The sequence below is a fragment of the Sceloporus undulatus genome, chromosome 2 (assembly GCF_019175285.1).
Source record: "Sceloporus undulatus isolate JIND9_A2432 ecotype Alabama chromosome 2, SceUnd_v1.1, whole genome shotgun sequence".
NCBI classification, from domain to species: domain Eukaryota; kingdom Metazoa; phylum Chordata; class Lepidosauria; order Squamata; family Phrynosomatidae; genus Sceloporus; species Sceloporus undulatus.
The window spans coordinates 258,279,737-258,306,510 of NC_056523.1; the positions used below are offsets into that span (position 1 = coordinate 258,279,737).

General features: G+C 40.4%; 1 long non-coding RNA gene across 1 annotated transcript; it reads left to right on the plus strand.

The window, feature by feature from the left end:
* Positions 1 to 705: 705 nt before the first annotated feature.
* LOC121922836 lies at positions 706 to 25,865 on the plus strand. The gene is made up of 5 exons (XR_006102239.1): positions 706 to 775; positions 15,265 to 15,372; positions 15,477 to 15,566; positions 24,530 to 24,662; positions 25,396 to 25,865. It is a non-coding gene; the product is annotated as an uncharacterized LOC121922836 (long non-coding RNA).
* The last annotated feature ends 909 nt before the right edge of the window (positions 25,866 to 26,774 follow it).

The following is a 26,774-nucleotide window of genomic DNA, read 5'->3' on the forward strand; positions in this document are numbered from 1 at the left end:
CTCATTTTCACAGAAGAGCATAGGATATGGTATAACTTAGCACCAATCCCTGCCCTCTCAGAGTGTTTTATATAGTGGTGTTGGAGGGCAGTGATTGGTGCTAAGTTATACCATATTCTATGCTCTATTGCGAAAATGAAGGAAGGGCAGTTTTGAATGAATATTGCATTTTTAAAAATGCATCACTCCTATCGAAGTTTATGGGATAAAAAATATTGCCCCATGGAGTGCATGGCTGTAGACTGAATGGGTACAGGATTGGAAGTAAGTGTTGCCCGTTGTTTGCCCATGACTTCATTCTAATTTGGTTGTTCTGCTTTTGCACCTGACATTTGCCACCAGTTCTACTCAGGTTTTGCTGAGGTTCTGAGTTCCAAGTACAAAATCATAGCTTGAATAACTGTTCTTATAAATAGAAAAACAGATAGTTCTTAAAAAAAATTGGAGTATTTATACCCCATCCTTCAGTCAAAAAGGCTCCCAGAGTGGCTTACAAATTGTTAATTTGACAATTCCCCGCATTCAGGCTTATAATCCATGTATTAGATATGTGTACTATGTAGGCATGCCAAAGGCATAAATTGTACTATTTAAAACAGTGGGACTGTTCATTAGAAATGTTGCTATAGCTACTGGGAAGCATTGAAAGGAAGCATGAAACATGCTCTTAAAATATACTGATTTTCCTTTCACTATTTAGTAACAAATACATCGAAAAATGAGTCTTGGAACTTCACCCTCTACACTGAAATCAGAACTGATGTCTGGCCTTGTGGTTTGTTTTTTAATTTTGATGTACTGTTATGTACTTTTAAACCATCTTTTACTGTTTAATTTTATAGTTGGGAGGGAGGGTTGGGTCGGGGTCTTGTGGGTCTTGTTGTTTTTATTGTATTAACTTTGCTGTTACCCGCCTTGATCCTCAAGCGGAAGAGGCGGGATATAAATAAATATGAGATAGGACAGGTAACCGAAAAAACACCATTAAATTAGTTTACTCTAGAAAAAAAACTAAACAATTCATATTAATTACATCTACATTAATCATATTAATCTTGAAAATTGAGTGTTCATTTTAATTTTATTAATGCTAACCTGGTGTTTACATTAATGTTACTATCCTACAATGGAAACAATGGAGATGAAAAAGCCCATCCATGATTGTTCCCTGTCTCTTGTCTCTGTTTTAAATTTAGGAGGTAAGGAAGCAGCTGTAAACATTATAGAAATCCCATTTCCAGGCGGCGGCATCCCGGCTAGATTGATGGCAGTTTGGGTATGATAACATACCCAATGCAATAAGCTCCCTGTGGCTGTATCTACACTGCAGAATTAAAGCAGTGTGACATGACTTTGATTGCCATGGTTCAGTGCTATGGAATTGTAGTTCTGTGAGATATTTAGTTTTCTCTGTCAGAGAGCACTGGTGCCACAACAAACTGAAAATTCCAGGATGGAGCCATGACAGGTAAAGTGGGTTCAAACTACAATAATTCTGCAGTGTGGCAGCAGCCTATAAACATAAAAGAAAAGCCGGAGGTGGTGGAGAAGAAGAGGAAATTTTCAGTCTGGTAACTGGAAATATGATGAGGGAAGGAAGGTCAGAGGAAAACCACCATGGAAAAAGTTACACTCCCATTCAACATGTGATCAGTAAGACTGCCCAGATGTATAGAAGGAACTGAGAAAATGGACACACTCATGATACTATCTAACAAAATTTCTTCTTCTATACAACCATCCTTATACTGGTCACAGTGCCAGCTACAGCAGCAGCCATCTGTCTACCTTTCCTGGGCTGCTGCTGTAGCTGGCACTGTGACCAGTATAAGGATGTGCCCCATCACATGTTGAAATATAATGCATACATGAAAAGGAAAAACAAGTTCAATCCTTGTGATAAATAACAAAAATCTACTTGGATAAAAGGAAAAGAAAAGAAAATGTGAGTTGATTTGGCAAAACATGGTTTAAAGAGAGCATTCCATTTACAAGAGGTAAGTAAATCAAGGCTGCCCTGTAAACTGTTATTGATTTGTGCTTTTTAATAAAAAAAGGATAAATTAGAGCTATCATATAAATAGCAGTAATGTTTTCCTCTGCCTTCAGAGCATTCACGAAATGGCTTATTTATAGCTCTGTGCTAGGCAAAATATTAGATATTTATCGGATCTGCTTCCTGCTTTAATTAAGAATGAAGCTCACTTATCTCTAGTTCACAGTGTAATTAAATCCGTATTTGGGTGTGGGAAGTCAAAACATAGAATTAGTTCATTAGAAATTAATTCATTCACCACAATTAATTATGATTTTAAACTATTATTTTCAAAGTATCTTTAATTGTTTTAATTGTTTTGACACCAACCATGTCAATAGTTTGTGTTGTTTTGATTTGTTCCTTTGGGGAGGCAGTTTGGTTGTTAGTGGCCATTTATGGAATTTTGATTGATTTTCTTAAAAATGTAAAAGGAATGCATTGCCAAAGGTAGGAATAATTTATTAATACAATGAATTCATTTTATAATATTACAAAAATGAATAACATCAACAATAACTGACATAGACACCATCAAGTTAATGCTAACATTACGATTTTGACTTCAGGATTTCCAGTCTGCTCACAGGGCATTATCTTGGTGTCAATCCTGCTCATGTCAATGGAATGAAGGGTCAAATAAGACATGATGGAGTAATTCTGTGAACAGAATTCCTTTTGCCCCATTTGGACTTTAAATGAATAAAATAATAGTCCAAGCATATGTATGAAAGCAAGAATGTACTAAATAGCTCTACCCCATCCACCAGAAACTACCAATAGGCAAGACCATTGACACTGACTTCAGGCTCCCTCTCCCTTCTCACACATAGTCCATATACATTTATGTTTGGTAGTTTGCAGGTCTTGCCTGTTCTTCAAAGTCATAGCATGGGGCTGCTAATTAGTAAAACAATATTTAAAAATAACATGCAACAGAGATAACAGATCTTGGATTTCCCAAGTTGGATTACTTCTTTGACAGCACTTTGTGAGAATGAAGCAATCAGAACACAATTGTGTTACTTTGATCTAAAGACAAGGCTGAACTTTGAGAGACATTTCACACACACAAATATAGCACAGATTCCACTTTAACTTCCATGGTTGCATCCTATGGGATCCTGGGGTTTGTAGTTTGGTGAGATACTGGAACTCCAAATTCCAAATACCCCTCCCTAAACTGCCAATCCTAGGATTCCATAGGATTCAGCTATGGCTGTTAAAGTGGAATCACTTTGATGAAGATTAAAAGGTTAGTCAAATCTCTACACATTCAGATAAATAGAGTAAGGGATTACTTTACAAGAAGACATCAGCTTATCAATTTGGGTAGCCAAGAAATTCAGCTTCCTGCATTGAAGTGCTATTGATTATGGAAAGACTGATGCTAGAAAATAAGCATCCCTCCCAAAACGCAGCTATAAAAAAGAGGATTTCTGACATGTCTAGGGCCCGTTACAGACGGGCATGAAAGTACGCACGGAGCGCGTACTAGGGTTAGAAAGGGGCGGTGCTTCCGCACCCTAACCCTCTGCGCGCACAAAATGGCAGCGGCCGTTCCGCACAGCCGCTGCCATGAGGACGTCATGACTGCGCCGCCTCTATACGGGGCGGCATGGACGTGACGTCCTCGCTCCGCGCCAGGGCGCATAATGCGCCCTTTCCGCAGAGCAGGAAGAAGCTCCGTTTCGGAGCTCCTTCCTGGTTTGGTCCGCTGGGCGCAGCCTTCAGATGGGGCTTGAAGCCCCAGGGACACCCCTTTTCAGGCTGCGGGGAAGGGGCCTTTTGCCACTTCCCCGCAGCCCGAAAAGCGGCAGATTGGGGCCTCAGTGGCTGCCGCTCTGGACGCTGAGGCCCCGATACACCAGGGAAAGGGGCGGGTACAGCCCGCCCCAAAGAGGCTGTCTGTAACCCGCCTAAATTTCCAAAGTAAGAATAGAATGTCTTGATGTGATAATGTTGAGTTACTAGGAGCTCCATATATAAAATGCAAGATGTTGGTGGTTTGGTGCTGTGAAAAGCACCACATTTTAAAAAATTGGGATAAATAAGGCTCATCTTGCCAAAATAATAAATTAGCACATCTCATTCATCAAAACAATGAGATTTTCGTTTGTTATATAATAATCAGAAGGTTTAAAAATCACAGTTCCCTGTCCCCCATTACTCTGCTTAGGACTCCAATTGTGTCATGCTATTTCTTTCTGTACTAGTTCTGGTACTTAAAATCCAAGCCTTGGGTGCAGTATTGGCATTATATTATTGCTTTCAGAGCATTCAGCAACCAGACGTCTGCAATATTGATTTATTTTGGGTATAACAAGCCAGTTTTTGAATGGAAATGAAAATTAAAATTCTTTATCAAACACAACAAAAGGGTCCCAGGGGAAATTTCTATGACGGATTTCTTCTGAAGGAAATGTTTTCTATTTAATTATTGGGTTACAAGCCAGCCCCCCAGACTTGCTGTGCCAGCAAATAGAAGCTTATGTTGGGTTATATTGATTCCTGAGTTGCTGCAATGCCCAGGACAAACTAAATAATAATATGAAGGGATACTGAAAAGTTCTTGGCCTGACCAAGAAGGGATTGACCTAGAGCTATGAAATTTACATGCTATTCCACACATTCACCCTGAAGTTTGACGCACATGACACATCTTTCCTCAAGTTTATTTTGATTTTTTAAAATAAATTTTATTCCCAAAAAAACAAGGAAGATAATGAGGGGAGTTACTAAACAAATGAATATGGGAGAATGTAAACAATTAAAACATTGTAGGATAATGATGAAAATCATCTTGGACTAAAGCATTTTTAAATCACAAAGTACATCTTCCAAAGATTGTAACAGTCCTATAACTGTAATGTTGTTTGGGTAGACTGTTGCCATGCTTTAGGAGCAGGGACCATTTCCCCCTCAGTGATCTGTTTCATGCCCGTAGTGTGTTCATTTTCATTGCCAATTTTTCCATTAATAAAATATCCCATAAATTATTTCACCATTTATCTAGAGTCCATTATCCTGATTTCCAATCTTGGGCTATTTCTAGTGTTGTATTAGCTAAAAGGGAACAGATTAATTATTTATATTTTAGATGTACATTGTCCTACTTAAAAATTGCTAACAGTAAGAAAGATGGGCAAAAGGCAGTATTTTGGGAAGTGATACTAGAAATAATGTTAAGGATGGTCCTCCAATAACTATAGACATAATCACAAGAAATTGACATATGCAAATATGAACCTTCCCTGAGACAACCACTCCGACAAAGAGACGAGACTTTTTTTAGTGATGCTCTTGCAAAGTGGTTGTGCTGTCAGCAGCCAAGAACTCATGGTGCACTTTGGTATTCAACATCAGTGGAACTGGAAATTTTTTCAACTCCCCTTCCTACAACAGCCCTCCATAGTGCCAAAACCATGTTCCAGGGAGCTTTCCAGTCCTCTAGAGCTGGTAACCCCTTGGACAGAACAGGTTTTAAGGTGCCAAGAGGAAGGAAGCATTGCTGATTTAAGGGACTAAAGAATGGAGGAAGAGTGACTAGTTTTGATGGAAGCAGTGCATCCTGGCCACCAGTGCATTGGCACCTGAGACCTTGGGACTCTTCCAGAATATACATCTGGCCAGAATAACTGGGTTGCTGAGGCAGGGCTGGCTGAAGCAGTGTAGCTACCACTTCTTTTGGGTGGGGGTGCAATGTAAGTGATCAGAATAGTGTGTGTTTGTGGGGTGAAGTGGGGTGCTCCCTGAGAAAGCATCTTATTCAGAGCCCTCTGAAAAATGCTACTGTTGCCATCATCATTCTTCTTAATGGTTCTGGAGAAGACTCCCCTCCTGCAGCTGAATGCTTGAGACAGGGAGTAATGCAATCTTCTCCTCCCTGTTGGCCAACTGATAGTGGAACCCTTTGCTTCCTAACAGGAGGCAGTGGCACTAACTGAGGCTGCACCTGCATTGCAGAAATAATGCAGTTTGATACTACTTTAACTGGCATGGCTGAATGTTATGGAATTTTGGCAAATGTAATTTGGTGAGGCACCAGAGCTCTCTGAGAGAGAAGGCTAAATATCTAAAACTAAACAAATCCAGAAATCCTAGAATTCCATAGCATTGTGTCATGGTATTAATGTGGTGTCAAACTGTATTATTCATACAGTGCAGATGTGACCCAAGAAGTCAACTAGCAACTGTAGCATCAGCATTTAATTCCCTAGTATGCCACAGCCACAGAAACAATGAAAGAGAGTTGTGTGCATTCACAGCATTATGAACCTTTATTTAATGAACGGCTGTCTTACTTCATCTTGCCAGCACATAGGGCTGCAAAGTACATTGGCTGCCCTTTAAAAATTTGTAGCTTTAGATGTCACAGCCAATTCTTTCCAATTCTTTATTTCCTTCCCCTAGAGTTCACAGCAGCTTAAAACGAGTTTATGGCAATTTCTGCTTACTCTTGGGCCAGATTCGAAAGCATGTATCTACAATTTATTCCTTCAGAAATACCTTCCAGATAAATAGAATCAGGGAAGATTCCAGAACAGCCAAGGACTGAGTTATTGAGATAAGTGAGTGCTGGTTTTCCTGTTTCTTGAGGCAATATGAATTGTACATATTACTTCACAACAAAAATGAATGAATTAATGAATATTAAAATAGTAGGGCAGTATGGATTGCATTTCGGTATTCTCAAGTCACTTTTTTACAAAAGCTGAGTAAAAATCATATTAATTAGGAAGAAATAGATTAACTTTTGAAAATAATGGTTTTTATGCCTAATAAAGAAAGATTTTTTTCATGGGAGCTCTGTGTGGTCTTATATCTGATCACACTATGTATTCATCTGATAAACTTCTGAATGCATTTTGAACTGTATGGAGAGACTTCTTGACATTGATGGCTAACAATGAAGAATGATAAATTACTATCAAGATGATAATGAAGAATATGAATGATGATTCAAATTGGCTCATTAGTTTGGAAAACTGTGACAAGTGCCAGTCCTTGTCCTTTTCCTGTTGTCACAACAGCTATATTTTTGTCTGAGAGAATAAACCCTTACATAGCAGTAGTTACTCTCAGCCATAGAAAATTTGGGTTTGAGCAAGCTTCATTTTCTGCTTCATTTAAATTTTAGTGTCCTGTCATTGCAATTATCACATGAATCATTGTATGACTGTGTGTGTGTGTGTGTGTGTGTGTGTGTGTGTGTGTGTGTGTGAGAGAGAGAGAGAGAGAGAGAGAGAGAGAGAGAGAGTGTCAAAGAAAGGTAGGGAAGGAAACAAAAAGAGGCCCATGGCTGAAAACTGATGGAGTTTCCTTGTCACTCAAAATGTTGCTGTTTTTCTTCATTATGCAGCACGAGGATGCTCTAGCAATGCTGATTGCACTTTGTTCTCCTCCTCTTTCTCACCCTTTCTTCCTTCTTTTCCCATAGCAACAGTAAAAGCAGCCTGACAACCTCAGTATCCATGCTCAAAAGGGTGTATTTATAACTATTTTCAAACAGTCACATAAAAGGAACAGACAGTTAACAGGATTTATTGGCTGAGATCCTGCATCAGGAGACGTAGCTCTGAAGATGATGTTGTAGTGTATCCTGTTAGTGGGAGAGGACTGGAGGCATCCTCACTTACCACCCCATTTTCCAGCACCTTGGAGATTCCTCTGGGGCTGCATGGCTTAAAAGATAGGTTTGGGGGGCACATTTGTTGCTATGATTGTATAAGTGAATTGTAAATAAATTAGAATGATTAAAATACATTATGAATTATGTCAATGGACGATGCAGGAAGGGGCATAGCAGGAGATCAGAGCAATTTATAGTGGTCTCAGAGAGGAGACAGGTTGGCATTTCTAACTCATATTTACCTCCTTATTGGAGTTAATGCCACTGGTGCCCTGCCAAATTATGAAGGAATTTTCCTTGGTTTACTGCTTCCCAGCCTTTTGGTGAAGCTTAGAGTGCCATGCCTGCTCCTTTGTTCTTCCCAACCAGGTGTCTGAAGACGAGGGGTGATGTGCTCATCAGTGCAACAAATGGATAAGTTCTTCCTGCTAAGTGTGGGATTGTGTCCCAGTGACCTAGGCAACTGATCAAGATTCTATCTCAGTCTAGGACCCTTTGAAAAGACACTGTTATACCACTTTGATTCCATTTTAATTGTGATGACAACACCCTATGGGATCCTGGGATCTGTAGTTTAGGGATTTAAAATTCTCAGCCAAAGAGCTCTAGCACCTCATCAGACTACAAACCCTAGGGTTCCATAGGAATCAGCCATGGCAGTTAAAATGGAATAAAAATATAACAACTATGTAGTCTGGAAGAATCCTTAGACTATTTGCCATTGGGTCCCGTTCTCATGATGGATGGTTTATGGTCAGGCACATGGAGGATGTCTTATCTCACTCTGTGAAATGAAGCACTTCCCCTTGGACCACAGGCTGCTAGTGGCTGCCACCCAGCCAAGGAGTGCCTGGAGTTATCTCTTGAGGGCTTGTCTATATGGATTATTTACTTTGAATTCCCCCTGGTCTTGCTGTATCTTGTTTAAATAATCCAGGGCCAAATCCCTGAATTGGGTGAGGACTGTCATCATGATATCCACACCTAATTCAGCCTTTCCTCCACTTAACCCAAATTTAGAAACCTTACCTTTTGCACCAGGTTTTCCATTCTCTCTGCAGTGACAATTGATGGCTACCTTTCCATGTGGTTCCTACGAGCCACCCTGTGTTGCTGCTGTGGGTACGAGTTGCTCTGAGGTCAGAACAAGGTGCCCAGTTTTGATAATATGGCCGGGTGATTCTTTGTGACCTCAGTGGAGGCACTGGCTGACAAATGGGAATCACATTGGAAGGCAGCTGCCCATCTTTGCTACAGAGAGAGCACAGGTAATGGGGAAATTCAGGGAAAGTTCAGGGCCAGAATACTCCTGGGGCAGCCCAGAACATTCTGGCCAGTGAAGACAAGCCCTCACTTGTCAGCTATTCTAGCCAAACTGCCTCAGTCTTCTTTGGCGAAACAGTAGCCTACTGCACTGTTTCTGCAGCCACCCCTATATTGTGGAATGACCTGCTGGAAGAGATTAGATAGCTGAATACACTGTCTGAATTTAAAACAACATTGAAGACTAACCTCTTTTGGCAGGCCTATCCAGATGATTTTTAAAACTATAAATTTTAAACAATGAATTTTAAATGTAGATTGTTTTAATACATATGTGTTTTGTTTGTTCTTTTGAACTGATGCATGTTTTAACAAGTTGTGTTTTTATTGAAACATATTTGTTGTTCTGTTGTTGTTCCCTGCTATAGGGAGAGACAGGTAAAAAATGATGATGATGATGATGATGATCTGACACACATTGCTTGAGGCAATGGGATAATTGCCAGCAGCAATGCTCACTGTAAGATTGTGCATACTAAGTTCAGCTTGACTACGATTCTTAGAAGCCCCCACTGGCCATGATAGGTGGGGCCATCTGGAAGTTGTAGTCCAAATAAATAACTTTTTGAAAGCTCTGATATTGTTCTGTATGTAGTTGTAGTTGTTTGAGCTCTTCCATTGCCAATGTTTTTGCTTGCATTTTGGTAGTCTATAAGAACATACAGCATGATCATGTTTTTCCAGTGGGATGCAGTAATAATAATAATAATATGCAGCTTTAATTTATATCTTGCATGCCAAGATTTTCTTTTTCTCCCCCAGGACTATCTGTTTGCTTGACCTTGATAAAGTTAATAGCAGAAGCATGATTTGCTGATAATAGCAAATAAAAATAGGAGAGGTGTACATTTAACAAGTGAGAAAGCCCCCCCCCCTTTTAATTTTATATAAGCCTAGTCACATTTGGACTACAGTATATCATGTCTGGACTACTGTAATGTGCTCTACATGGGGCTGCCATTGAAGAGTGTTCAGAAACTTCAGCTGGTTCACAGAGCTGCAGCCAGGCTGCTAACAGGGGCAGGTTATAGAGATCACACAACACTCCTGTTGAGACAGCTCCATTGGCTGCCAGTCCATTTCCAGACACAATTCAAAGTGCTGGTGATGACCTATAAAACCCTATATGGCTCAATTCCAGGCTATTTGGCAGACTGTATCTCTCTATATGAACTGGCCCAGGCTCTGAGATCCTCAAGGGAGGCCCTTCTCTCCATCCCACCGCCATCACAAGCACGGCTGGTGGGAACATGAGAGAGGGCCTTTTTCGTGGCTGCCCCTAGACTCTGGAACTCCCTGCCTAGGGAGGCCAGAATGGGCCCTTCCCTGTTATCCTTCCGCCGGCAGGCTACGACCTACTTGTTTAGACAGACTTTTATAACAGAAAGTTTTTAAGGCATGTCATGGGATATTGTTATATTGTTTTAATGTATTTTAAGCATTTAATTTTTTTAAAACTTGATTTTAGCATTGAATTTGTTTTAATTATTGTAGTAATTTAATTGGTGGTTGCTCCTGAACTTTGGAACTCCCTTGCTATGGAGGCTAGGATGGCTCCTTCCTTGCTGTCCTTCCACTAGCAAGTGAAAACATTTTTATTCCAACAGGCTTTTAGGAATTGAGTAAAATGGGCTGGTTTAATCTTCTGTCTTTTCAACTATTTTAAAAATGTGGTTAATTCTATAAATTGTTTCATTGCATTTCAAAACAACTTGTTCATGTTTTTATTCATATTTATGTATTAAACCTAATTTGTATTTATTTTGTAAGTCACCTTGAATCCCAGTATTGGGAAAAAGGCAGGATAGAAATTAATCTATCCTCCTCTTACTCTTCTCTTCCAACATTGTACCCAATTGCTGCAAGGCTACCTTAAGAGGCAGAGTCTAGATAACATGCAGAATCCGGAGTAAAAAAGTTACTCTTCTGATGTACAGTTCCAGTGGACACAATGGTTCGGAGATTCTGAAAACTGTATCCAAAAATGTAACTGTGGTTACATGGCACATACAACTCTCTCAGCTATGCTGCCCTTTAAACCTGCTGCCTGATGTGACAACTTCATGTCTAGGGTGACTATGTACCTTAGCCCAGTCATTAAAGAAGTACAATACATTTTCAATCATAAAGACATTTGCTGTCGGCACCACACCTTTTAAAAGAAAATATTTTCTTAATTTATGTCCAAAAAAATAATTCTATTGGGTAGACAACTAAGCTGTTCACTATTCATATTTGTCTTATTTATTGTCACAGAGTATTCAGACACCAACAAACATTGATTATTGTGGGATGGTGGTGCATTTCTGATGACTAAAAGAAATAATAAACTTCAGAAAAACAACACAAACCAGAGTCTGGTAAAGTTACTGTTTCTACTACAAACTCTCATCCGGGGTTTTTTTGGTTGCTATCTAGAAAAGTAGTTTCCCAAGCCTTGCAGCACAGAATATAGCTCCTTAATGGAATTCCAAATCTCAAATTGAGAGGAATTTAAGGAACTGAAGGGCTTTTCCCCCTTCTCTTTGGCCCTGTATAGATGGGCCCTTTGCAGCATGTCCACAACGTGCTAGGGTTGCCTCAGGGCGGCGCGTGCACATGCCCCGCAACCCTAGCACGTCATCAGTGTGCCGCAGTTGTAGATAGTGACTAGCTATATAAATTAAACTATGACATCTCCAGATAAGGCTGGAATGATATATACAAAACTAGACAACTGCTGGTAAATGCTGTTGAGTTGGATGGTGTTGGCCTTACCATTAGTTAAACTGAGGTACTCACCTCAGAGAGGAGATGCTGCAGTACCTATTACTTTGTGAACTTCCCAGCCTTTTCCTTCTGCTGGAGGAGAGAGCTGTGTCTGGCCACTTGGCCTGCCTTGACCCTCAAGACAATCTGAGGCCTGGCTTTGCATCTGGAATAGGTAGAGGGCAGCAAAACATCTTAGGCTGACTCTGGGTGGATGGATCAGTACTCTGGGTATAAGGTAACCTTGTATGTTCTTCATATTTTTTCCTCAGGGAAGTCAGTAATTCAAGCTAAACCATGAAACAAGAGAAATGCCTGAGTAAAGAAAGAAAAACATTTTCCAAAACCCCAACAGATTTTTTGTCCTTCTGCCATTAGCCCAAAATATATTAATTGGCATGACTAAAACGTCTGCCACTTTATTCCCCATGGAACAGCAGGAAGCCCTGCTTCAAATTGCTATACAGGACAATAAAAATCAAAGACAAAATGACAGCAGGCAATAAATTGTGTTTGGGTTTAACAGGTATCGTAACTAAAAGGTAAGGATGCCAGATGCTGGCTGCAAACAACTAATAAATACTATGTGACACACAAAGCAGCATCTAATAGATCAGAAAGGCACTCTATCAGGCAACAAAATCAGTATGCTGGAGAAATGGATTATGGCATATTATCCTTCACAATTTGTCACTCAGCTTGAGGGGTGAACTGGATATGGCTTTTGTAGACCCTTTCCAGAATTGGGATGCACCTGGATCTTCAAAGCAGGTGTAGAAGTGAGTTCTGTTATTTAGCATGCATAAATAATGATAAGATACATATGGACCCAGAGAAGGATTCTAGCCTGGTGACCTTACACAGCTAGCTTCATATGTCAAGACTCCTGGAAACATTATTTTTATTAGATATTTGCTTTTAAACAGAGGCTGGATGACCATCTGTCGGGGATGCTTTGATTGTGAGTTCCTGCATGGCAGGGGGTTGGACTGGATGGCCCTTGTGGTCTCTTCGACTCTAAGATCACCACCACCATATTGGATATCAAAGTGTGTCTCCAACATGAATATATAAGATGGTGGGGTGTGGAATTGGAAAAGGGAAGTGCAGCTGTATTCATTCACAGCTGTAGTGTGCAGTCTAAGATGTGAATCTCACCACCACTCTCCAATCAGTGTTAAGGGGCGGGAGAAGATCTTTGATGATGTACAGTCAGCCTCCTCCAGTGATATTTTTTTATGTGTCATTAGTAGATCATGAAAGAGCTGTGGGGAGAAGTGGGTAGTAGTTAATTTTGGTGGATCTTTCTTTTCTTTTGTTGAACAGCCTGCCTTAACCTCTTGCTTGTCTGTCTTGTTAATGTGACTCTTTAAAGAGTCCAAGTGTGTTTTATGTAGTGAAATTCTCTCCCCACCTCTCAATTGTTCCTTGGTTTTTTTTTGCTGTTACTTAGATGTTGGATGGGAAGCAGATAGTCTGAGCTTGGGAACATGACATGGAACCATTCTGAAGTGGGAGATGATCACAGGATTGCTAACTGCATTCACTGTTGACAGCAAATGACTGGGATATACAATATTACAGTATCACCAGCCTGTTACAGCACTTTAAGAAGTAACACCTTGTACTCTTGCTCTTGGCATAGGCAGAGGAAAAAGCAACCAGGTGGCACAGGCAAAGTTTCATAGAGAAGGATGATGGCAGTGGGAGCAGCTATCAGCCCCCCCCCCCACTCATGTGTAAGAATTTTATGCAGGCAATTCTAGATGAGATGGGAAGGAGGAGTAGAAAAGCAAGTTCCAAACATCAGCCTTGCTCACCTAATATCTTGAGGAGAAGAGTGAAATAATCAGGGGATCTCACCACTTGTACTGCTGGTAATAATAACTAAAGCATGTCACAATTATCTACCTTCTTCTTTATGCTGTGCCATTCTGTCTCACTAGTTGGTGTGTTGGTAGATTAAAACAAACATGTAGCCTGTTTTAAGTATTCTGTCACTATTATCATGGTCATAATCATATATATTGATAAAACTTTAACAGACTTAGCTGATTGCTCTAGCAAGAACAGTGCCAGGCCAAAAGCAGTATGAAATGAATTGCCAACCATGAGCAGTCAATAATTTCTTTTAAAAACTGTTTTTTGGTGTTTGAAAACAGAACATTTTTACCAATTCTTAGCACAAGGAACCACCACCACCATCACTACCACCACCTTGGGATTATATGTCTGAAGTTGGGTTGGGCTAATTTCCTCTTTAGGGTCTACTGTTCCTTCCAATTGTATGCAGATGTGTAATATTATTTCTTTAAAAAGTTATATTCATCCCCCCCCCCTCATAGAGAGGATTAACAATCTGGATTCCTGAGTCTTGATTCAGATTAGAATGAATTGGATTTGGATCAATCCATTCTCAGTTGTGTTCAGATCCATTTTGCCAAGTTGGGCCCCTGTTGAACAGCCCTAGTAAACAACATGTGTGAGATGGTTACAGGAACAACACAAGGAGGCCTTTGGGACATTTTGCCAGAAACAAAGTATGTGTGGACTGTACATTTTATTTTAAAGGGGGCAAGGGGAGATACCTGTGTGTTTGTTTGGTTCTTTGTTGTGGGGATGGGAGAGTCATGTTTGCCAAGCATATAGCAAATTAGGTAGCAGGTGGTGGAACTCATAGGTAGTGCATATAGGTCATGGGCCATAGTTAACTTCTTGGCTGCCTATATGAGTAGGGTGACATAACCATTGACATGGTGGAGAAGGATGCTGATTTGCTAAATGCATGACATTTTAGTTTTGTTATATTTGTGCCAAATGAAATATTTTTCCACTGTGGATAAATACTGCTATAAATGACTATATACCATTTGTCAAAGGGAAAATGTTTGCCTTCTTTGACTAATACACATCTTTTCTGCTGTTGTAGCTATGGCATTGCTTTGCCACAAAGATCTCTTCCATTAATCAACTTTTTAATGAGCTCTGAATGGAATATAATTTGGCCAGACTTTGTCTGCAAACAAACAGCTTGAAAACCCTATCATTAGCAGGAGGACATACTACTTAACAGGTGTTTGTTTGTATAATAGAAAATCTTTTGTCCTTCACCTCTCCTTGTCTTTCCTGGGGAGGGAATGGGTTATTCACTCTAATTTGCACATCTTTACTGTCTCTAAATATGAACAGGACAGGTGTCCAATACCATATACCCGCACACCTCCTCATGTTTGTTTGGTCATTTGTCTGTTTGAAGCATTAATTCAGAGCTATGTTTCTGAAAGTATAAGATGGGCCTAAGGATGGGTAGGCAGTCCTGTTGACCTTTTCATCGGACCACTTTCTTCAGTATGTGCTGATAGATCAGCATACTTAGTCCTAGAGGGCATCAGGATTTTTTAAAAGGCAGGACAGATATCTTTATAACACATTAGGTATATTCATAGTTGTTAACTTGCTCCATATGCAAGTGATAAACATTCTCTGGAAATGGCGAGGCCTAATGTATTATCTCATTTTTCTTCAGTCTCTTTGGAGTTGACCCAACTTTCTTGGAGTAATGCACTTTGTGCTTTCATCTCCAGTTTTGGAGAATATGGATGAGGAACAACCATATGCCCAGCTCGGAGGATTTGTAAGTCCAGTTTGATTATATCAGAGGCACTCCAAACATATGGCAACTACATACTCATTAAATAATTCTGCTCTTTTTCATCCCACCTCTTCTTTCTTTAATAGCTTGTAAAACTGTTGGAGAACCAGTGTGGCATAGTACTTTGAGTGTTGGACTACAATTTTGGAGACCAGGATTCAGTTTGCAGCTTGAATGTAAGAGCTTTATACCACAGTACTCTTAATAAAAGTCTGTAGTTTACTAGCTAATGGTCCTACCCTTAGACTTGCTCCACTGCAGAGAAAACTGACATTCTTGCCACTACAGAACCACAAGATTACTAAGTATGATCTTATAGCACTTCAGAGACAATTCAGCCTATGACACAGGCATGCACATCATCACAAATCTTATTTCTTCAGTTATTGCATTTATAGTCCACTCATCACCTAGAACATCCTCCAGAATGGTTTCTGGATCAATAACACAGTATACCAGTTGTAGCAGTGGGGGAGCTTGGGGATGCCCCACCTTAAGAATTCTCTCTCTCCCCCAGAAAATCCATCAGTTTCAAAATTTCTAACATAGCAATGACTTAAAACTTCACTTGAGCATTTAGAAATAGAAAATTTAAATATGTTCCCCCCATAAATGATTATTAATAAAAAAAATTAGAAAATTTAGAAATAGAAAAGAAAAAGGGCAGGCAAAATTACTATGAATCTGGAGAACAGGGTTCATTTCCCAACTCAGCCGCAAAACCCTCTGGGTGACCTCGGGCAAGTCACATGCTCTCAGCCTCAGGGTAATGCAAGTGTAATGCAACCTTCTCTGAACAAATCTTGCCAAGAAAACTCCATGACAGATTCATCTTAGGGTCACCATAAGTCAGAAACAACTTAAAGGCACACAAGAACAACAACAACAACAACAACAAAACAACAACAGCTGTAAGCTGCCCAAAAAAAAGGGATCTGCTTTTCCTACAAATGGGTGGACCACTTTGGTTTCATCAGTGGCAGTTGCTGGGTCCTGTGTCAGTGGAGTAGTGTATCCACTGTAGATTTTAGTACTGATTTGAACGTATTATCCAAAGTGCTGAACTTTTTTGAGTATGGGTCAAATACCTTGGATAGCTCCTCTAGATGACCAGACTAAACCCCAGGAGAATCCATCATGCCACTGACATGGAAGCCACTAGCAGTCACTGGGTTTCACAATTGAAGCTGTCCAGCAAATCCAGAAATATACTGGAAAGTTATCTAGAATTTCCTTTCACTGTCTGAGAGTTTCCCGAGAATCTAACACCTTCAAGTGGCTTTTGGAGCTTATACTTAAAACATTCTTGCATTGATGTGACATCACAGAGCATTCCAAGACTTATGCATCCTAACAGATCCTCAATCCAGTCAAATTCTGTTTTGAGCAGAGCTACAAGTCTGCTGACAGATCTATTGATGGCTTCTCTGTTTTGGATATGACAATTGTGATGTCTGTTGTTGCTGTTGCTGTTGCTGTTGTTGTGTGCCTTCAAGTCATTTCTGACTTAACAGTAACCCTAAGAAAACCCCATTGGGTTTCTTGGCAAGATTTGTTCAGAGGTCTATTTATTAGTCACACTGATAGCCTACTACAGCTAGAAAGGCACTCAAAGGCAGCTTGAAGTAATAGCTTTAATATAAACAGTAACTATTAGTACTGAATTAATCATCTTAATGAGAAGCTTCCAGAACACATGTTCTGCAAAAGTGTTGTTCCTGTTATCATTGTTGCCCTTGCACATAATATGGAACAAAAGCTTCTTTCATAGGCAAGTAAATATAATCTGGGAACTAATGAATGTTCTCTTCTCCAGTAATGAATTGTGGTGGAAGAGAAATAAATTAAATTCACAAGCCCCTCCACTTGGTTCCTTCCAAGTGTGTTGTTAAAATATGCCTACCACCGCTTTTTTTTTTTTTAAAAAGGGAAGTAATAGGACTCTACACAAAAGCAGTGGCCGTGTCTCTTGTTTTAGAAGTCACTTCTCTTTTTGAAAAGCTTTTAGAAGACAGTTATGTATTCAGTTGTGCCCTTTATTTGAAGGTTTCTCTAGTCAAAGTCTGGATAAATGAGAACGAACCAAAAATAAATAAATAAATGGAAGTGCAGAAGTCTTGAAAGTGGGTAGCAAACTCAACAGGCACATAGTGTGTAGTTTTTCCCAGTATGGTGAGCTGTAGGAATGGCAAAGCCAGATTCAACCTGCAGTGAACCTGCCCCCCCCCCCCCGCCACTGGCCAGCTCGGTTTGTCAGATTTTTCAAACAGGAGTAAGGACAGTGATGCACACTGCTAGGCTGTCTTAAGACTGGCCTGTGTGTGTGAGGCAGCCTACCTAAACCCTGCTTCAAGTGCCTCAATATGAGTTCCAGTCTCCTGGGTCATTAGAGATCTTGTAGAAGCTGGGAACTCTCTTCAGAGTCCCTCCTCGTGTGGAACTCTATATAGACCTGCCTGAGGTGTTACTTACTTCAGCCCCCTGGGTCTGTAGAACTGAGGACAGGAAGAGAAAGATAGACCTCTTTATATGGAATACAATCTGAGGTGGTTTTCCTGCATGTAAAATGCCCACAGGTCAGTTTATTGTAAATACAGTTGGCACCCACTCTTCGTACTCTCACCAGTTCAAAAAATAATAATACATGATTGGGGGCTGTTCTTTTCTAAAAACAAAAATATGTACAACATAGTTGGATTCCAAGTCCCCTTCTGGATTGCCTGGCTCTGATTATTTGTACCATCTTGTTACTAGCCCTTGCCATAAAAATTATACACCCATAAACTAGCAATATAAAGTAAATCTCTGGCTTTTTAAATCCCCCTTTTTTGGTGTTACACAAATGGCCACAACACAGAAAAAATGAAGGAGCTGTGATCTTCTCCCATGTTACTTTAAGCTTTGCTCTTGTCTTGCCTTTCACCACTGACCTTCAGCCACAGATTATGTCTTCATGCACATTGCTTTGGAAAGTAATGGACACTTGCCAGATGCTCTAAAACATGTCACGGGCTCTTCTTAGAATGGACAGTAAGCATCATTACTGTGGGTAGAAGTGGCGGAATACCTGATTTAGCCTTTGAGTTTGAGATCTTTCAGTCACTGATTTGTCTGAAAAAAGCAAATAAACCAGGCAGAGCAGCTGTAGGCACTTGATAACTTTCAGGGATGCTTTTCAGACCCACCCATTTTGGTGACAAGCCCAGAAGCAACAAGAAAGTATGGCTGCTTTCCAAAGGGGTGGACTTACACCTGCTACCCACTTCTGTTGCATGGAATATGCTATTCAACTGTTATTCATCTCTTCTGTTGAGAGGGAGACAGAGCCACAGGCTTGAGAGTGGAGTGGGAAAAACATGCTTTTCATTTTTATCTTCAGGGTAATGCATGTCTGAGAAAATACATGGGTTTCACATTTCAGAAGAGGCTTTTATTTTCTTCTCTTCTTGCTATGAGCCTTTAAATCATTTTTGACTTATGGCCACTCTAAGGAGAACCTATCTTGGGTTTTTCTTGGCAAGCTTTGTTTAGAGGAAGTGTGCCTTTGCTTTCCTCTATGCCTGGGAGAGTGTGATGGGCTCAAGATCACCCAGTGGGTTTCCCTTGCTGATTAAGAATTTGAATCCTGGTCTCCAGAGTCATAGTCAATGCTCAAACCACTACAACATGCTGGCCCTTGGTAGGCAAAGGCAAACCCTCTCTGAACAAATTGCCCAGAAAACCCTGTGAAAGGTTCACCTTAGCCTCACCATAAATCAGAAACAAATTGAAGTTGCACAACAACAATCTGCTGGAACAGTTTATTGGCTCCTTGGCAGTAGAGGACCATGGTCATGAAAACCAGCCACACCCCAGCATTCTATGTGCACTGAATCCTTCTCCTTCAGTCCCCAAACTCTTTGAATGGGGAGGTCTGCAGTGGGTTTCTACTTGAACAAGAATAGAATCCTTTGCATAACTGATAATTTATTTGATAAATTATTTGATAAAATGACATTCAGTCTTATCAAAGCTTCTGCTCACTTTCAAGTGACTGAAGTGACTGGCTTTCTTTCTCGACTAAGAGCAATGGACTTCCCAGGAAGGGGAAATAAATGATGTGGTTCATGTAGAATTCAACACTGATTCTGAAGATAAGCCAGCATTTCTCTTTCTCTCTCCCCCCCCCCCCAAGACTTTTAGTGGCCTCCCGATGTGAAACAGAGCTGCCATCTGGTGCTTTGGAACTTGCACTTTGCTACAGGCATAATAGGATATAAGTGAGCAATGACAGTAATATTTTGGGAGCAACAGTTAAAATGCCATTGTATTGCAGCCAAAAAAAGACTGACCAATCCTGCTCTTGCCTCGATTAGTTAAAATGACTGCACTTAGCAAAATGGTGCATCTAGCAAAACAGGCTGACAGTCCATGAAGGATTTTTGATTAGTGGAAGAAACAAGTTTCCAGCATCTGAAGTCTAGCTGAGTTTTAAACATTTGTAAATCTAAGGTCCTGTACAGTGCAAAGTAACTGACACCTAAGATGGCAAATACTCAGAATGCTTTAGAAGCAGGTATCTACACGTGTTTCTGAATATTGTGAGGTAATTCCACAGAAAAGTAGAGAGGTTGAGGTGGTACTAAGCAGAGCTTGGAAAAATTACTGTATTGGATGGCAACATGCAGAATTCTCCCACCTAGCTTGGATTCTGAGTTATAGAATTTTCTGTCTGATCAGTGATCTCATTCACATAAGCAAATTATTGGATGCCTGAACCAGAAACAAAAAGGGCAGGTGGCTGTTGACATTAAATACAAAATGACAATATTACGCGAATGAAGGCCAAATAAGAGTCATGACATTCTTTTGGGAAATCAAATTTGATGGTTACTTCATGTATTTTCAAAATGTATTTTATAATGAAGAACCAATGTGGAGTGATTTGAGTGCTAGGAAAACAGGATTCAAATTCTTACTCAGCTATGGCTGAGTAAGAGTATGAGTATGACTGGGCCAGTCACTCTCTGTCAGCCTCAGAGAAAGACAATAGCAAACTTGAATAAATCTTGACAAGAAAACCTTTCAACAGAGTTACTATAAATCAGAGGAGATAATCACACTGGCTTTTATTCTGGTGCCAGCCACGGGATATTCTATCGCATAGCTCCGTTCCCGGACAGTACTCATCCCGTACCTGATCTGGGCTTCTCCCAGACCTTTTAAAGAAACAGGAAAATGGTTGTTATTTTGGAAGTGGGTTGTTATTGGGATTAGGAGACAAAGGGGCTCTACAGACTGCCCCGATAGAGCGGTGTCCCACTGCACCTTTCAGTACCAGATCAGAGCCATGGCAACTGCATACTGTTGCTCTGATCTGGTGCTTTGCCAGCTCTAAAAGAAACGGCAAAATGCCACTCCTTTTAGAGCTGGCAAAAAGTCACTCTTGAGGTCATGGCGACACTTTTCAGTGCTCCTTTTGGTGTGTAGTACATAAACACCACCCCAAAGGAGTGCCATGATGACACCCGCCATGCAGATATTTGGGTAGTGTGATGCCATTGACCAAACACCATACCCCCATGCTGCCCCCATGCCAGTGCTTCAAGCCAGTCTGTACAGAGCCAGGAATCAAGGAGCCCACCAGATGTTGTTGGGGTGCAATATCTACCCAGTGTAGGGAATGGTGTGGAACTGTAGACTCATTGAATCAATGGGATTTAACTTCATGTCAATTACTACTCAGCAGTTGATTCAATGGATCTACTCCAATTGGCACTAGCAATTCAATTTATACCCATTACAAAATATTAGAAGTATTTGACTGTGTGGGCTACATGCAGTTGCATGTTTCATTCTTTGAAGCAGTTAAAAAACAGCCAACCAAGCAAAACAAAAGCTGAAGCTGGGAGTGGAAAACAATGGTAGGCTGACAAAAATGGAGTAACCCTTTCCCTTTCCAATTTACCTATTCAAAACTATCCATCTAATCTGTACTAACAGGGATATAGATATAAATCAAAAATCCAGTTCTAGTTGAATAAAGATCCTTGCTAGGATAGGTAACTGGAATATGCTTTTACTCAAGCAGTTGTGCTTTTACTCAAGCAGCAAAGAAGTTGCACAACTTGGTTGTACACATGCTATAGGAGACCTTAGTACCACTAAACTCTTGATCACATACTGCAAGAAATTTCAGTTAAAATAGCAGAGAAAAAGAAACAGGCAACTGTATGTAAGATGTCATTTAACCTCGTGACTGGACTATAAAGAAATCTGTGTAACTGGTCTGAAAGGGCTCTCTTGTGTTGCAAGAGTGATAAAAAATTTCAAGAGATTTTGGGCTATTGTCTATGAGTCATGCCTATTGAATTTGACAGGGAAGGCACACTTCCTTAGAGACTTGACTTGAGATTGACTTTTTTTCATTACAGAGTCCTGTCATGTCATGCATATTCTGCTTTTCACACAGAAAATAGCCAAAAGCAGTATCAAAATGCTGGGGTATCTCTGTGTGAACTCAACAGAAGATTGGAAGCATGGGGTGAAATGTTTCCCTGTTATCAGAGAATAGCTGAATGTCTTTTCTCTGCTCTCATGGCTACCTGGAGCCTGTAATATCTAAAAAGCAAAATGTGTTCTGATTTGAGACTTGATCTTTATATAATATCACATTCCTGCCCATAAATATGATAAAGGGCTCTCACTTCATCACACATAATTTTTTAAATTAGAGGTTTAAAGTAGTCTCAACAGAGCTAAAATGTGAAGTCCATTGAAAACAACAGCAGCAGCAAAGAAAGATTTTTGTGACTATCAATCCAATACGCCAAAAATAAATTAAGAACATGATGGAATGACCACCATTCACTAAATTTTTCCAAAATATCTCACCTCTTTTAAACTTAATGTAAAAGGGATGGAGTGGCATAGTGGTTAAGATGCTGACTCAGATGACTGTAAGGTCAGCAGATCGGCAGTTCGAGATCTAAGCACCATGTGACAGACTGGGCTACAGTCACTAGTACATAAAAGTACATGTAAATAGGTACTACTTTGGTAAGATGGTAACGGCATTCCATGAGCCTCAGAGTTTAGTCATGCTGGCCACATGACCACGGCGTCATCTTTGCCAATGCTGGCTCTCTCACCTTAGTAACAGAGATGAGTACTGCCCACTACAGTTGGACATGACTAGACAAACATGTCAAAGAGGAAATCTTTACTTTTTTAAAATCACTTCCTATCTAATGTGTTCATAGATTCATACATTCTTATTCCAGTAAAAGGATGCCTATTTTAAAAAGACTTTCATCCCACTCTACATTTTTTTAAAAAATAATAATTTTATGTATCAAGGTTGTTTGCTACATGTTTCTTACTTTGTCTTCTACTGAATGCATTTCCAGGTTTTAGCTGAAGGCGTATCCAGTTTTTAGCACATAGTATGTGATCAGTTATCAAAGGGTGAACTAATTGGCAATTCAGGATCTCAAGGAACACAAGGGCTGTGAAGACCGGCCATTAAGACCAGTATGGGGGCGGAGTCAGGGCATGGCATCCATATGATGCACAGCCTGACTCCGGCCCCATTATAGTGTGATGCCACAGTGCGTGGCATCATGGCATTCCTCTGGTGCTACGTTTACATGATGCAGTGCCAAAGGAGTGCCTTAAAGCCATGGTGCTGTGGCTATTGTGCCCTTTCCAGGGCACAAAAAGGAGATGCTTTTGTGTTTCCTTATTGTTCCCTGAAAAGGCCAGATTGGGGCCGCTGCATACGGTTGCCACAGCCCCAATCCTGCTCAGGTGAAGGCAGTTGCAGGCCGCCCCTTAGGGGTGGTTTGCACAGCCTCTCAGTCACTAGAAGGTTTTTGCTTTGCCTATTTAAGACAGCCATTGTTGAAGCTCTTCCTACACTGAATCCTGTATCTAATTATCTAAGAATCCGGAAGCTGCACCAAAGCTGCACTCCAGTGCTTAGGAATGGAGTGTGGCTTTGGCGTGACCTCCAGACTCTTGGGACCCATGCATCATTTAAATAGCATACTTCCAAAGAGACCCGAAGCAGCTTTATTTTGGCAGTCTGTAACAGGCCTATGTCATTGTGCTAGTGCAAGGTAGCTGTGGATTTTCAGAGTTAGTGCAAAGAGATACTGGTTTTCAGTACCATTTTTGAAGAGCATACTTTTGTGCAAAATGATTATGAAACTGGTTATACAAAAAGCTGTGTAACCAATTGCACAACTGTTCATGTAAAAGATTAATTCAGCACAACTATGGTTAACAGAGATTTAGGACATTACTGTGTGAGCCTTGTTCTCATCACAATCACACTTGTCCATGAAAATAGAATTATACCTGTTTGTGTAATTGCCATTATTGCACTTCTTATCAGTTGCATGACTGGGGCTGCTGCCTTTCAGGGTTATTAATTTTCATTTGTTTTAACTTTTGCTAGCAATTTCAGAGCGCTGTTACTTTGCCTGAAGTTTTAAAAGAATGAAAGAAAATAAATAGGGGAAAAAAGGCAATCAGAGGGAGGGGAGACAGGGGTGTGGAGGAGACACTGACACCATGAGACTGTAAATATCACAGCTTCCCGAACAGCTATGTTTTGCATTTGGAAACCTGTGCAGTTTTGAGCTCATTGATGGATTTTCCCCATCAATGAAAAGGGACTCTCTAACTGCACTTGGGGAACATAGCAGCTATGGATTGGAGGCAGTGGCTTGTAATAAGTACCACTAAAGCAGCTCACCACTCCAGGTCTAATCATGTTTTAAAATCTGTGTGTAGTAATCTCCTTAAATTTCACTTGGATTTAGGCCAACATATGTAGCAGCAATGTTAGGAACCAGAAGACCACATACTGCTGCAGAAGATGTGAAGTGTTTGTTTTTTGTACTGCTTGGAATTGGCATTAGAAACTGTTCAAAGTATTAAAAAAGTATTTATTTAGAAAATTACATATCAGATAAATAGAAGATTGGGTCTGTTGATGACAACTAAATGACTAAGACAAAACTGAAGAGATGGGATGATTTAGACAGTGTTATGAGAAGGACACTGTATAGGCCGGTAGCAACAGAACGGACAAGATAAGAAGGAATGCAACAAGGAACCTTAATGTTCACTACATTTCTCTTCCTCTCTTCAGGTACACAACGGATTGAAAATGTCCAGTTAAACACATCTCTTTACATCCAACAGGAAGAAACACAGGTGGCTTTTTGGAATAGCCATTAAGTTCCAGGATGGAGCCCGGGGTTTCAGGGCCCAGAATTATGCTGGTCAGTGCTTCACGAGCAGACGTAGAGGATCAGCATTTGAAAAAAAAATGTGTCAGATCAGTACAATACTTTTGTCCATTGGTTATAACACTTTCTTTCTTTTCCAGAAAAGCTCTGTAGATTGATAGCTGATGACTCACATTTGACACTGTTCCAGGGAGGACCACTTTGAGTATCCCTGCTGTTGATTCTACTCAAAGTGGTGTAACTCCAGTTGAGCATTATGCAAGGACATATTTAGTACTTCATAATTAAACATATTTATCCAGGTATGCAAGGGAAGCTAGATGGCACCTTGGCCCGGCTCTGTGCCTTCACCAATGATTGGCTTTGGGACTACTCCCAGGTACCATCTGACTGCCCTTTTGCACTTGGGTGGTACTTTGAATCACCAATAAATTCATGCTGGTGGAAATGTATATCCCACCAGTAGTCCGATATGAGTTTATTTATTTCATTCCATGTTCTCATTTGACTACCAATATCATAACTGCCCCAGCAGCAATGTTTTGCATCTGGAGATGAACTTCCAGTATGGCTGCAACTGAGTCCTGGCTCCTATTTCCATCATTGGATATTGTTGGTGTGAACCTTGTGGCACATCATCTCTTACACAAAGAGTAGCATATTGGGGACATTGGCATGTGTAGTTTTACTTACATTTCCTGCTGTCTTTCTTTCTTTTCCTTTTTTGGACACTGCATAGGTTTGTATTCTTTTCCTCCTTCCACAGTGCCCAAAACCCTCAGAGCCACCCCATACAGTCATTCCATGCTTCAAGACAAGCAGGCAGGATTGCAGAAGTGTCTGGCGATATCTTCATAGTCAGACATGAGATGATGATGTTGATGCAAGTGTGAGCGTGCAGAGTAAACTCGGAAGCTTGTGTGAAGATAAACAACGGCAAGCTGCTGGAGCATGCCAGGAAAACAGCTGCTAGATGAAAGCACACCGAAGCCTGGCTTATCTCCGAAGAGGCACTTTGTTTATTTGTTGCATAGACACACGTGAGAACAATTATCAACACTATACACCAACTACAACCTCCAACAAACTGTACAAAGGGACATCTGGGCTTATATACACATTTGCCATGCGGTGACCTTGCCCAGCCCATTCCTGAACAAGTTCCTGTGCATCTTGGAATACTTCCCCCCTTGCAAAGATGACACAGTATATTTACATCTTGCTTCTGGCACACACTGTGACCTTGGACATCACCTGCTGGTTTGAGTCCCAGCTGCAGCCAATTCCAGGCTTCTGCAAAGTAAATGACCATTTCCAATATATTACATCTGAACATTTTCATACCACTCTATACATTAACAATGACATCAGTACCTACCAGGGTCCTCCAAGGTCTCAGTGCTGCTGAGGATCTAAGGGCTCTAGCAAGTTCCTATGGGGAGATAGGGTCTCTCAAATTTGAATTGTGCCCAGAAACGAACAGTAGCCAATGAAGCTATTTCAATAAGGGAATTATATGCTCCCTATAACATTGCAGCCAACGATTGCAACCAACCTCTTTCTTCTCCATGCTCAGCAAGGTTCACCAAGTGGAAAGGTGGTAAAACCTTGTTTGCAGCAAAATTTTACAACTATCACAAATGCAATATGCTATCAACCCAACAAAGTTCAACAAAGGAAAAATGAATCTCCTGCTTTTCACATTATTCTCATATTAACAAGACTGCCAAGAATAAAGCTAACCTGTAGGTGGCACCATATGGTAAGAGACATTCAGAATGGCCTTTACTCTTGTTTCAGTTCAAACATTTTTGATGATTTGCTGTGGTGTCATGACAGAAGACCGCTTCACATGGTAACTGGTTGCAGATGAATGACTCAACATCTGTAGTCAGCCACCATAGTTTAAAGGAACTTTCATAAAGCCACTCATCTGTCATGGAGTTAACATACTCAGAAGCATGGTATCTGTATGATTTGGTAATAAATTATCTAGGTTTGTGTACAAACAATTTGTTTATCAGTAGATGCTATCCAGTGTAATATATCTATCTATAAAATGTATGCTCATGTCGCAAATCTAATAGGTATTGACTATATGCTAAATATTTGGCTTCAATCTGCAATAGTTTCTTTTTCACAGAA